This window comes from Marmota flaviventris, chromosome 6, assembly GCF_047511675.1.
Source record: "Marmota flaviventris isolate mMarFla1 chromosome 6, mMarFla1.hap1, whole genome shotgun sequence".
Classification (NCBI taxonomy): Eukaryota; Metazoa; Chordata; class Mammalia; order Rodentia; family Sciuridae; genus Marmota; species Marmota flaviventris.
In genome coordinates, this window is record NC_092503.1 from 77,283,023 (window position 1) to 77,297,785 (window position 14,763).

Genomic DNA, 14,763 nt, shown 5'->3' on the forward strand with positions numbered 1-14,763 from the left:
CTTTCCTGTGCAAGAGATTTTTAGTTTGATGTACTCTCATCTGTCAGTTTTTGCTTTTTTTGCTTGTGCTTTTGAATTTTTGCTCAAAGAATTTTTTGCCAAGGTCACTATCCTGAAGTGTTTTTCTATGTTGTCTTCTAGTAGTTTCATTGTTTGGGGTCTTTCATTTAAGTCTTAGATTTTTTTTATATCTTTGTTTATTTATTTTTATGTGGTGCTGAGGATCAAACCCAGTAACTTATATGTGAGCCACAACCACAGCCCCTCTTAGATTCATTTTGAGTTGATTTTTTAATGCAGTTTTCTAATATTTTAAGATAGTACACTATGATCAAGTGGGTTTCATCCCAGGGATGCAAGGTTGGTTCAACATACGCAAATTAATAAATGTAATTCACCACATAAACACAATTAAGAACAAGAATCACATGATCATCTCAATAGATGTAGAAAACACTTTTTACAAAGTCCAACACTCATTGGTGTTAAAAGCATAGGAGAAACTAGGGATAAAGGAACTTACCTCAACATTATAAAGGCTATATATGACAAACCCAAAGCTACCGTCATAATGAATGGTGAAAAATTGAGTGCATTTTCTCTAAAATCAGGAACAAGATAAAAATGTCCACTCTCACTATTATTATAATACAATTTTTAAATGCTACCCAGGCAAGAGAAGGGAATTAAAGTAATAAAAATAGGAAAAAAAAAAGAAGTCAAAAATCTGTTGATAACATGATTCTATATCTAGAAGAGAACCCCCTCAAAGAAAAACTCTCCACCAAAAAACTTCTAGAGCTGATAAACAAATTCAGCAAAGTAGCAGAATACAAGATCAACATTTATAAATCAATAGCTTTCCTTTAGAATAAAGAATTTGCTGAGAAAGAATTCTGGAAAACTATTCTATTTACAATAACCTTTAAAAACAACCTTGGGAATAATCTTACTAAGAAGGTGAAAGATCTCTACAAAGAAAACTATTAAACACTGAAGAAAAAAATTGAAGCAAATCTTAAAAGAGTAAAAGACCTCCCATGTTCTTGGAGAGGCAGAAGTAATATTTTCAAAATGGTCATATTACCACAAGGGTTTTATAGATTAAATGCAATCCCCATTCAATGCAAGAGACATTCTTCATGGAAACTGGGCAGAGTGGGGGTTGAGGGTAGAAAGAAGTCCTTAAATTCATTTGGAAGAATAAAAGACACAGAATAATCAAAGCAATACTAAACAAAAAGAGAGACTAAAATGGAACAAATGGAAGCATCAAAATACCTGACCTCAAATTATACTATAGAGCTTAGTAACATAAAAAGTATGGTACTGACATTGAAACAGACATGAAGATAGTAGAACAGAAAACAGTGACAAACTCACATAGATATAGTCAGCTGATACTTGACAAAGGTGCCAAAAATATATATTGGAGAAAAGATGGTCTTTTTAACAAATGGTGCTTTGAAATTTGGATGTCCATATGTAGAAGAATTGCTACCGCTCACCCTACACAAAAGTCAAGTCAAAGTGGACCAAAGATCTAAGAATTAGAGCAGAAACAGTGAAACAGCTAGAAAAAAACATAAAGTTAACATTTTGACATATTGCTACCAGCAATGACTTCCTTAACAAGACTCCTAAAGCTCAAGAAATAAAACCAAGAATCAATAAGTGGCACAGCATCAAATTAAAAAGCTTCTGCATAGCAAAGGAAATAATAATGAGGAGAGAGGGCCTATAGAAGGGAGAAAAATTTTGCCAACTACTCCTCCAACAGGGGATTATTATCCAGAATACACAAAACTCAACAACAACAACAATAAAAAAACCCCAAAAAATCAATATATAAATGGCCAAAGAATTAAACAGATGTTTCTCAAAACAAACACAATTGGCTAACAAATATATGAAAAATGTTCAACATACCTAGCAATCAGAGAAATGCAAGTGGAAACTACATTGAGATTTCATCTTAATCCAGTTAGAATGGCAATTAGAAACACTACAAATAGTAATGCATGCTGGTGAGAGGATGTGGGGAAAACGTACACTCATGTATTATTGGTAGGACAGCAAATTAGTACAACCAACATGGAAAGCAGTATGGAGATTCCTTCAAAGACTAGGAATGGAACCACCATATGACCAAGGTATCCTACTCCTTGGTATTCATCTAAAAGAACTGAAATAGGCATACTATAGTCACACAGAAACACAAATGCTTATAGAAGTACATTTCACAACAGTGAAGTTACAAAACCAGCTCAGGTGTTCATCAACAGGTGAATAAATAAAGAAAACATGGTATATATCTACACAATGGAGTTTTACTCATCCATAAAGAAGGAAATTATGGCATTTTCTGGTAAATGGATGGAACTAGAGAACATCATGCTAAGTGAAATAAGCCAGACTCAAAGTGAGGAGTCAATTTTTTTTTTTTCATATGGAAAAGCTAGAGCAATTAAGGAGGGTTAGATGCCATGAAAATAGAGAGGAGATAAGAGGAGCAGAGAAAGGAGATTAAAGGGGAGGGAAGAGGGATGGGAAAGGGAGGAATAGTGGAGTAAAATATATGTACAAATTATCCTATGTACATATATGAATATCCCACAATGAATTCCACTTTTATGTATATCTATAAAGCACCAGTTAAAAAAATAAACAGAAGTAAGACCTGTAGAGTACGAAGAGAAGGAAAAAAGGAAGTACTGGGGACTGAAATGGAACAAATTATGTTCATGCCTGCATGGTATGTCTTTGACAAACCCCACTATAATGTATAACTAAATGTACTAATCAAACATCTTAAAATTCAGTGATTTTTAGTACACATAAGCAATATGAAAAAAGTGATTTAGAAAATAGAAAACTGAATGTAAATTCACCTAAATCATTTATTAACAGAAAACTAGGATTCTACTTTAAGAATCAAATGGTAAATAGCTATGTAACACATGTCCATGAGTTAGAAATTATCATTCTGCCCACAAAACACACTAGTCATATAAACCCTTGTCTATACAATATTCAAGATGATGATGATAATAATTAGACTGAAGCTGACTTAATTATTCTGTGTCAGGTAGTATGCTAAACCTTTCCATATAAATTATTCATGTAATGTTCACATCAAATCCATGATGGAGATAAACTCATGAATTCATACACATATACAGAAATTAGTGTCTGAGGTTCTTCAAAGAGTAAGAAGAACCAGGAAGATATCTAGCAGGCTGACTCCTGAAACTGGCCCTTAATCAGTATCTTTCTGAACTACTTTTCCCACATCTCTTAATTCTTTCTTCTGGAATACTCTCTCTTTGCTTATTCATTTTCCAAAAGCCTGTTCAAGCTATTTAGACTTTTTGTTTTAGTGACAGTGCTTTCTTTTTCTACTGCATTTTTCTAAAAAAACATAACAAAACCCTATAATTTATGCAAGTACATACTGTTTTATCATTCTTCCTAAGTCCCCAATTTAAGTACAGGGGCCAAAACTCAACTCTGAAAAATCCAAATAGCTGACTGCTCAGTACTGGTAGTGCTTAGGTTAAACTAAAACCTAAGGTAAAATAATTAAGATATGGAAGGGGGTTTTGTTCTTTAATGCTCTGTAAAGCACTGATTCTAATTCAATCAATCAGATGGCAAGGGGGAAATACATACATTATTAACAAAAGGACAATGTACTCCCCTGACAAAATAATTCTGAAGAAGTAAAAATATGCTTCCAAGTGAAATGAAATCCTAGAGATACTGCAGGTTAGGATGTGCACCCCAAAAGAGCATTATAGGTGAGATGGTTCCCAAATTTAGGATGCACAGGACAGTTGTGAAATTCCTGGTAGAGCAGAGGTATGCTTCAGTTTATAGGTCTACTATTAAATGTTAGGTAGCACTTAGACATGAACAGTGGATCAAGAATACTTGGTACAGAACAAACTGGTAAATCAATAGCCCTGCTTCAGTGGTACCACGAGGTCTGACAAGATGGCTATTTCAGGACCCTTGCCTTAGCTCTTACATCACTGGAGGAAGACAGATGAATTCAGGGGGTGGGAACCAAAGGGCAAGAGTAGGTTTGCTCAAAAGGGTCTAATTGTTAAAGAAGATCCTACACAAACAATACAGACCAGAAAAATAGGATGATTAATACTGGAGCCCACTGACCATAAATTCTGTAAAACTAGTTCCAATTAGGATTTGTCACCCAGGTGAAGATGACCAAGAATTGCTCATAGGTTGTTGGTTAATGTAGTTTGTCAATCCAGAGCCGAGAGGTGATACTTGGGCAATCTCTCTCCTACCTCAATAAAATCTGGGGCACAATGAAGTGAGTTGTCTGCTCTCCTCTCAGAGAGGACCCACTCTCTCCCTGAAGGGTGCTTCCCCCCACTTCTTTCTCTTCTAATAAACTTCATTATGCTTGTACTAAGTCTTGTGTCTTACTTTAAAGCCTCTCAGGTGAAGATACAGAATGAGAAAACAACATAATCTCCATGAGATCAGATCTTAGTTATCATTAAGCATCCAAAGTATGATTTATAAGACCTAATAAGACAGTTCTTTTTTTCTTCCTGGCACAGAGATGTAATTCATGAGAGTTGATCATTAGGTAGGGTCAAAATAATAGTTCAGAAAATAAAATTTTCAAATAAGTTTCATACATTTTGGTGAAACCTGCAAACATCACTGATAGGTCAATTACATACATGGTCTAATAGTGTTAAGTATATTCACGTTATTGTGCAGTCAATCTCCATAACTGTTTGTTCTTGTAAAACAGAAACTTTCCATTAAACATCCCCATTTTGTCCTCCCCAAGCTTCAAGCAACCATCATTCTTCTATCTGTTTTTATGAATTTGACTATGTTAGATATCTCATATAAGTGGAACCATACAGTATTTGTCTTTTCATTATGACTATCCTGTCTCATTTAGCATAATGTCCTCAAGATTCATTTATGTTGTAATACGTGTCAGAATTTTCTTCCTATAAAAGGAAGGAAATTCTCAAAAAGGCTGAATAATATTCCACTCTACACGCATACTGTCTTTTGCTTATGCATTTATCTATCAATGTACATTTAGGCTGTTTTCACCTGTTGATTATTATGAATATTGCTGCTATGAACGTGGGTATGCAACTCTCTCAAGATTCTGCTCCCAATTCTTTTGGATATATATCCAAACATGGGATTCCACGATCACAGGGTTCTTTTATTTTTAATTTTTTTGAGGAACTATAATAATGTTTTCCATAGGAACTACACCATTTCACATCCTTATTAACAGCACACAGGAACTTCTAATTTCTCTACATATTTACAAATGTTTGTTATTTTGTTGTTTTGCTTTTATAGTAGCCCTCTTAATCGGTGTAAGGGGTAACTGTGATTTTTATTTGCATTGTGACCTTGAGCATTTCCCTGTCTTTTTCCTGGTAATGGAGACTGAACTCAGGGGTGCTCTACCACTGAGCTACATCAATAACCCTTTTTATATTTTGAGATATGGGAGAGGAGTCCCTAAGTTGCAGAAGTTGGCCTTAAACTTGGAAACTTGCAATTCTTCTGCTCCAGTTTCCTGAGTTGCTGGGATCACAACTGTGCACTATCATGCCCAGCAACTCTGAGTATTTTGTTAGTTTACTGGCCATTTATTTATCATCTTGGGAAATATGTCCATTCTATTTAAGTCCTTGGTCTATTTTAAAACTGGGTTTTGTTGTTATTATTGAGTTGTAGGAGTTCTTTATGTATGAGCATTAGCCTCTGGTCTTTTCACTGTTGTGTCCTTTCATGCACAGAAATTAAGTTTGCTATGTTCTATTTGTCTATTTTTGCTTTCACTGTCACATCCAAGAGATCATCACAGAGCTCAATGTCATGAAAATCTTAAATGAGTTTTGTAGTTTTAGGTCTTATGTTTAGTTCTTTAAACATTTAGAGTTAATTTTTGTATATAGTATAAGAGTCTAATTTCAATCTTTTGCATGTGGATATCCTGTTTTCCCATTGCTTTTGTTTGAAGAACTGTTCATTCCCTGATGGGTGGACATGCACCCTTGTTGACGACCATTTGACTACACACATTCAAGCTTATTTAGGAGTTCTCCTATTTCATTGATCTATCACACTGTTTAGATTATGGTAACTTTGTAATATGTTTTTAAAGTCATTTATTAATAGTCTACCTTTATTCCTTCTGTTTACATCTCAACTTATCTGGCTAATACCTACTCAGCATTCAGGCCTCAGATTTTATCCACTTAGAGAAATCTTATCTGGTCAGATATATACCTCCTTCCTATGAATGTCCATTACATACTCTACTTCTTCTGTCCTAGAAGTTACTTCGTTTTATTGCAATTTAATTGTGATTCTCAGGGGTCACAATTCCTATGACAGAAAGGCTTAATCTATTATTAAAGCTTCCACATCCCTTGCCCCTTGAAAAGTGCTTGAATAATACTGAATAATCAATAAACATTACAAAAATTGAATGATGAAACAGAACATGCTCAGTTGGTAAAAAAGGATAAATAAAATTTAAGCACTGATTTTGAAAATGTTCAAGATACACAAACTAAAAAAAGCAAGATGCAAGATAGTGCTTATAATATGCTCTCATTTATATAAAAGAGGGAAATATACATTAATTTGCATATGCATGATCTGTCTCTAAAAAGAATATACAAGAATAATGAATCTTATTACCTTCTGAGGGATAGGTAATAACTGGGTAGATGAAGGCAAGGTAGAAGCAGCCTTTTCACTACATACTTTGAATACTTTTAAAGTCACATGAATTATTCCCTACTTATGGTAATAAGTTTAAAATTTAGATGAGTGAATGAATGATATACCCAAAGAACATGAAGTAGTAGCTGTGCAATTTATGACATTTCCTCTGTTCACCACATAATAACTGAAAATTAAGATCTATATCTTAAGTGCTGAACTCAGAAACTAGATTCATGGAGTCCATATGACATAGAAGATAGTTTGCCCCAGAATGGGTGATGCAAGAAACATCGAAGTGGAAGCTGCAATGTCTTTTACTTTGATTTCATTAGTATTCTACTTATTCAGACAGGCCAGCAGTAATTTTGTGTGGGAAAGAACTGCACAAGGGTGTGAATATCAGGAAATGAGGATCAATAGAAGCCAGTATATGAATGTGACTAAATAATAAGCAGTACATATTTCTCAACATGCAATATCTATACTACTCATTGTGAATTTGAAAAGAATATTCAAAAGATATTGAACTGAGACTTCCCACCAACTGCCGGAACTTGCTAAACACATGAGCAAGGTGCTGTGGAAGTAGATTCTCCAATCCTAAACAAACCTTCAGATGCCCGCAGCTCTAGCCAATGTCAGACTGCAACCTCATAAAAACTTAAGCTAGAACTTCACAGTCAAATAACTCCCTCTTCTCTCTTGACAAACTGTGAAATAATTGTTTGAAATCACTACAATATGAGATAACTTGTCACACAGCAATACATGAAAAAGTTTATTCTCAAATAATACTTTCCTTTGAAAAACTTCTATAACCTAAAAAGACACTGTAATAAACAGTAGTTATCAGATTTTATAAAATTGAAATCATCAAGTTATAGAACCAAGTAGGCTTGGAGCATAGTGCTTTGAAGACAGCCTTGCAGTAAAATGTTAGATGCTATAAAAATGATTATGTTGCTGGAACCCCTTTTTCAGATTCAGAGGTAAACTCCTAAATGGTGGTAACACTGTATACAATATGCATGTAATTTAAATATACATATTTTTTTACAAAAATGACCAGAGATGAATTTAAAGTAAGTACTACATTTTACTTTTTTTGTTAGGAAGAGAAAAACTTCTTTTCAGGAAATTTGAAAATTGAGACACAAAATGTTAAGACATGTCAATGTATGGAAAAGTCACTGTGCCAGTTAGATCATATAAAAACAAACAAAAACATAATCAATGGTCTGGGATGGCATTTGTGGTATATAAAAAACTCTAGAACATGTATTTGGAAAACTGAATGAGAATAACATATTCTAAGGATTTCAGATAGCTGATATTTTACAGCACCTTTTCATAAACAAAAGCAACTGAAAAATGTAGGGCCATTTTACCTGTATAAAGCAAAGGACTAAGACTGCTATGCTTTCATACTTTTTCTGATTAGTCAGTTGTCACTCCTTTTTTTTTTTTTTTTTTTTGAGCTTGTTAAAATGCAGATTCTGGTTGTTTTTTTATTTGTTTAATTTATTTATTTTTTTATTGGTTGTTCAAAACATTACAAAGCTCTTGACATATCATATTTCATACATTAGATTCAAGTTGGTTATGAACTCCCAATTTTACCCCAAATACAGATTGCAGAATCATATCGGTTACACATCCACATTTTTACATAATGCCCTATTAGTAACTGTTGTATTCTGCTACCTTTCCTATCCTCTACTATCCCCCCTCCCCTCCCCTCCCATCTTCTCTCTACCCCATCTACTGTAATTCATTTCTCTCCTTGATTATTTTCCCATTCCCCTCACAACCTCTTATATGTAATTTTGTATAACAATGAGGGTCTCAGAAAAGGGAAATTGCATGGTAATGGAGGGAGACCCTCATTGTCACTCCTTAATAATGACATTTTCTCTGCATTGCTGCTAGACTTCTACTTTATTTTACAGTAAAAAAAACAATAAACAAACTACTTAGTTGGGGAGGACTCTATTATGCAATGAACAGTATGGATTCTAAATGGCTCTTTTCTAACTTTCAGTTAGAAGTTGTACCCAGAACCTCAGATCAACAGCAATCTAATTTCTTGTTGAGTAGCAAACCATTGTGTGTACTGATAAACTTATTATCATCAGTTTTTTTTTTCTTTAAAACAGTAATACCAAGCTAATGGTTTACTTAACTGAGCTCCTTGTGATAAACTCAAAAACAGCAAACTTTAGGCTCAAAATCTCTATATATGCCTGAAAATAATAATAACAATTTGAAATACAAGATGTATTATATACAATGGAAGTTCAGGAAATTTATATTCCTAATTACATGAAATTCCTTCTATGAGAGAGGAAAATTTGTCATTATCTCTGAAGAAAAAACGCTAAAGATGTCTCTGGCAGGATGAAGTATGAAAACAAGGCTATATAAAACTTACATGACCAGAGATTGAAGTAAAGGAGATAGGAGATTCTTTTTATTACCCTTATCTACTCACATAGGAGCTTTGCCAGATAAACATATTAATATTCCATCACTCCTAAATCAATAGTTATCATTTCATCTAATAAAAGATTCCCAGTGATTCTGACTTATTCTTTTAGATTAGGTTTTATATATAAAATGCACCTTAATAACAATAAAGTGCTAGTGTTGCATTTACACAAGTAACATTACTAACATTAAGGGCATTTTTTTTTTGTACTGGGTATTGAACTCAGGGGCACTTAACCACTTAGCCACATCCCCAGCCCAATTTTGTATTTTATTTAAAAACAGTTTTTATATGCTCTCAATGAGTTGCTTATCACCTCACCTTTGCTGAGACTGACTTTGAACTCATGATCCTCCTGTCTCAGTCTCCTGAGCCTCTGGAATTACAAGCGTGCACCACCACACCCAGCATTAAGGACAATTTTGAAAGAGTAAACACTTCTGATTCAATATTAAGTTTTCAACTTTGTACTGTATTTTAATAATAAGTTAATTATAATACTTTTTTGGGGTACCAGGGATTGAACTCAGGGGCACTTGACCGCTGAACCACATCCCCAGCCCTATTTTTTTTTTTAAGACTACTAAATTGTTCTAATTTATTCATATATGTAAAATGCTTCATTCATCCTAAGTACCATTTTGGGCTGAGGCTACTAATCAAAATAAAATTCATGCAAATATATGTACATGATTTGCAGATGAGCCATGGCCTCCAGGTTTCTGGAAAGTTGCCAGTATTGTCCTTTTTTTTTTTTTTTTTTTTTTTTATTGGTTGTTCAAAACATTACAAAGCTCTTAACATATCATATTTCATACATTAGATTCAAGTGGGTTATGAACTCCCATTTTTACCCCAAATACAGATTGCAGAATCACATCGGTTACACGTCCACATTTTTACATAATGCCATATTAGTAACTGTTGTATTCTGCTACCTTTCCTATCCTCTACTATCCCCCTCCCCTCCCCTCCCATCTTCTCTCTCTACCCCATCTACTGTTAATTCATTTCTCTCCTTGTTTTTTTCCCATTCCCCTCACAACCTCTTATATGTAATTTTGTGTAACAATGAGGGTCTCCCTCCATTACCATGCAATTTCCCTTTTCTCTCCCTTTGTATTTTTTTAGAGACAAGGTCTCACTGAGTTGCTTAGTGCCTTGCTTTTGCTGAAGCTGGCAACTCCTCCTGCCTCAGCTTCCTGAGCCACTATAGTACACTTTTAAATTTACAATAACACTTTATTTCTGGATTCTGGATTGCACAGGTAGAATTCCAAGGAATTTTCAAAACCTCATTATCTCAAACTTTGGGCCACCAAAAAGACGGAAGATGATTCCATGGAATAAGAGGACTGTGCTAAGTGATATTCAAGTGAGAAAGTTACTCCCTCTTCATTCTTGTTCAATTCCTCTAACTGAATTAAGAAGAAAGTCGCAAGTTTGGTGCTAGGATATTATCAACACCATTGAAATTCTGGCTAGATTCCCTTTTAAACAATGAACAGAGTCTCAGGCTTAGAGCCTTTAGAGAGCAATGGTTTCTAGCTAGAAACTAACAATGTTTTGTTTTCATTATTTTTACCAACTGTATCTAACCTTCTGTTTATGGCAAATGCTACCTGCTTTTAATTCATAGTTATTTCAAGTTTCTTTTAAAGATAATTTTCATAATCACATTGATGTAAGGAAATGGTATATATGAAGTATGCAAATATGATTAAAATCTGGAAGATGATATAACAATGACTTAAGCTTCAGAAATAATTATTCTTTTGGATAACAAGTTCTTTCTAAATGTATGTCATTGGTTTAGCTATTGTGAAGGACAGAGTAGAATACTTAAAATATATATAAGAAAGTCAGAAGAGGAGGAAATTATTTCAAAATAAGGTAATTAATATATCCACAGAAAAGGTGGCATTTTTAGCTAGGACTTGAAAGACAGCTATAATTTAGATATGGTAAGAATTTTAAGAAAGCAAAATATAACAGTATAGGCATGATTGTTGGCACATTCCAAATCCTGGCTACATGCTCATAGATTGAAATGTACCATAAAATGGGTGCATACTATTGTATGTAAGTTTTTCCTCAATAAATTTGATACTATCTTTGATATAAACAATGAAATGTCACTGAGGTTTCAGGCTTAGAGAGCTTGGGAAGGAGGAGACAAATGCAATAAAGAGAAAAGGGAAATCACAACTTTGAATCAAAAGCATTTATTTTCATATAACAATTCTCAATTAAAGCTATTAGCAATTAGCTTTACAATAGAAAAATATTAGTCTTATAGTTCTACATATTAGTTTTATTTCAAGGAGAGAACTTACTGGATTTAAGACTTATCTATTAAAATTAAATGTTATTCCCACCCCTCCCCTCAAACAAATCTATACGTTGATAGCACTAACCCATAATAAAGTTAACAAAGAATAGACAGAGTATCTACATGGGTCATATACTAATGATACCTAATATAGTTTAGAAAAATAATTTAAGATTGTATTCAACACTTGTATACTGTTTATATGCAATTTAGAAATAACTGACTCATGGGGCTAGGGATATAGCTCGGAAGTTAGAGTGCTTGCCTCACATGCACAAAGCCGTGGGTTCAATCCCCAGCACCACAAAAAAAAAAAAAAAAGAAAGAAAGGAATAACTGACTCACAATTTGTTTTAACCTTTCTTTGATGGCCTAAACTCTTGAAATTATGTAGGTATTAAATACTAAGTTTTAAGAATTCATAGCTAGAAAGAGAAATCATCATGATAAAAGTAATGTCACTATCGTCATTATCAACAAGTCTACTTGTTGGCACCTTAAAATGCCAATCTGAATAAAATCAATAAAACTATAAAAATGAAATTCAGAAAGTGAATTACAGTTAAAGAAAAGCATCAATAGACCAAAAAAGAAGATACTCTTTTGCCATAAAATAAAGCATTAAGACTCACAAGAGACATGTGTGCATACTTAATATTTTACCATGGAAAATATAATGATTTTGTTATAGCAATGAGTTGTAACTAGATCTTTATGCTCTACAAAGCTTAAATTGACAACAAAAAGGCATAATGCATGGAATTTTACAATTGATAGTGGATACAGTTCAAGTATAATGATTTTCAAATTGGTTTTCTATGTAATTATATTTTAAGAGATGTTAACATGTCAGTCATGAGAAAACAGGCTTTCTGCCAAGGTAAATTTAGGAAATGCTATAACCTTCTCCTGGAGATTATATACATGTAAGTATAGCAGTAAAAGTTTTTAGGAGTCTGCCTTTATAAGCAAATCGAAATTAAATTTAATCCAGTAAGTTCCCAAATCATTTGTTATGGAAAATTCTTCAGGAGAAAGAAGCCTAGTAATTGCTTTGTATCGTGTTCAGGGGAAACATCAGTTTGGAAAATCCTGGTCTTTCCAAATTCCCTTTAATATAAAAAACTGAAGCCTAGCATGTGCATGGCCATGGATTTGATTCCTAGCACATGCAAAACACACACACACACACACACACACACACAGTCAAACAAAGAAAAAAAAAGAATGTCTACAATGGATTATAGTGATAAAAAGCATGAATTCCTGGGCTCCATCCTAGCACTTCCCACCCTCACCTAAAACAAACAAACAAACCAACCAACCAAGAAACAAAACCAACCAACAAACCCACAAAAACTAAGGCCTAGGGAAATCACACCTGGTTGACAGTATAATGAAGAACTTGAAGCTCATCTCTTTATCTTCAGACCAGAGATCTTTCCACTTCAACTACAAAATGGGACTCCTTTGACTGCACAGTCAATGTTAATTGATAGCATTAAATTTACATCTTATATTTTATCATCATGTTTTCTGATTTGTGTATTAACCAAGGTGTTTTTAATTCTTTCTTCAAAAGATTGGGTCCCTGGGTTGGGATTAGAGCTCAGTGGAAGAGTGCTTGCCTAGAATGTGAGGCACTGGGTTTGATTCTCAGCACCACATAAAACAAAATAAAGGTCCATCAACAAATAAAAATAAACTTTAAAAATATTTTTAAAAATTGGGTCCCTAATAATGAAGTCTGCCTGGGGATTAATTAATGCTTAGCAATTCCGAGGAGTGATTAGGCTTGTCTGAAAGCAATCACTAAAATAAGGCACTTGGACTACCTGTGGTTGTATTTGACAAAACTTTTGTGTTGGCCATGAAGCAGTGACTTAGTACATAAAATGCTGACATGTTATTCATAGAAGGCTATATTAATATTTACAAATAAAATTAAAATATAAGAATTTATGTCTGCATTATCAAAAGCCAACAACATCAAAACAAATTTCTTTCCTCAGTAGTTCAAGGCCTATGTTTTCTATATTTTGTTGTAAACCAAAATGTTTTTCATTGTTTTAACTACAGTCTCTAAATCAGGCTTTTTCAATCTTTATCTTTCTTTAACTCCATAGAACTCTAAGATAATGTAAGATTAATCAAAACACTACTCACTTAGCTTGAGAGAGAGAGAGAGAGAGAGAGAGAGAGAGAGAGAGAGAAAACAAACGAGAACACTTGTTCGGGCCCCCTCAGGGTAGAAGAATGGAGGAAAAGGAACAAGTAACTATTGTTATGTTGCAACTTCAAAAGAGTTTGGAAATCAAAGGTGAATAATTGTTAACAACTTCCGTATGACTATTCCGGCTTCCTCTTCATAAACTTCTGTACTCCTTTCTAACCCCTTACGTGGGACCATTGACCATAACTGACATTCACCCTCCCTACTCAAAAAGAACCCACCAGACTAAGCAGACGACACGATACCTCGACTCCACCAACAAAGAGGCTACTCTGCGCGCCTTTACAGCACAGGTGGGACCTCTTCCCCAGCCTTGCGCACTGCTTGACCCCAGCGCCAAGGCTTGGATCAGGTCACCCGAAGCCCCGGCCCCGCCTCCAGTCACCCCTGCCCTGGACCACCCTCATGCCTCCATCTGGCCCTAGCCCTTGGGTCCCTGCGCAGCTCGCGAATCCCCGGAAACCAGAGGGCGGCTGGCGGCGTCGCGGCTCCAAGCGGGACCGCGGCTACACCCGCGACGCCACAGCAGTCAGACACAGCGGGGCATCCCTGTGGCTCCAGAACGAGCTGGGCCGAGGAGGCTGCTCGGGACAGGCAGCTAGCCAGCCTCGCGACCGCGCTGGGGGCGGGGACGCTGTTACCTGCCGTGGGTTCGGCCGCTCCCCGCCGGCGCCGCTCTCCTGGCAACCGCGACAGCGACACGAAGGCCCAGAGCCGAAGGGCCTAGTGACAGCTCCCAGTGTGCACTGCGCGCGCCCACGCCGGCGTTGACGTTGACGGCCCTTGATCCCGCCCCCGATCAATCCGTGCCAGCTGACGCTAGTTGGTGCTACAGCGCCCTCCAGTGTATATTAATGAGAAGCGGTCACGGGGAGTGGACCAGGAAAGGGGTTTAGCAGGCATTTTTAAATCGCCTGGAAAAGTTCCAATTTGATGGAGAATTTGAATGGCTTGTAG

The 14,763-nt window shown here is 35.4% G+C and overlaps 1 protein-coding gene across 4 annotated transcripts in view; it reads right to left on the reverse strand.

Annotated features, from left to right (window-relative positions):
* Dop1a (DOP1 leucine zipper like protein A) overlaps positions 1 to 14,528 on the reverse strand; it is a 106,810-nt gene extending 92,282 nt beyond the window's left edge. For all 4 annotated transcript variants that reach the window (XM_071613236.1, XM_071613234.1, XM_071613233.1 and 1 more), the window contains exon 1: positions 14,448 to 14,528. The gene's annotated coding sequence lies outside the window, so the exon portion shown is untranslated. The remainder of the gene's footprint in view (positions 1 to 14,447) is intronic.
* Between the last annotated feature and the right edge of the window lie 235 nt (positions 14,529 to 14,763).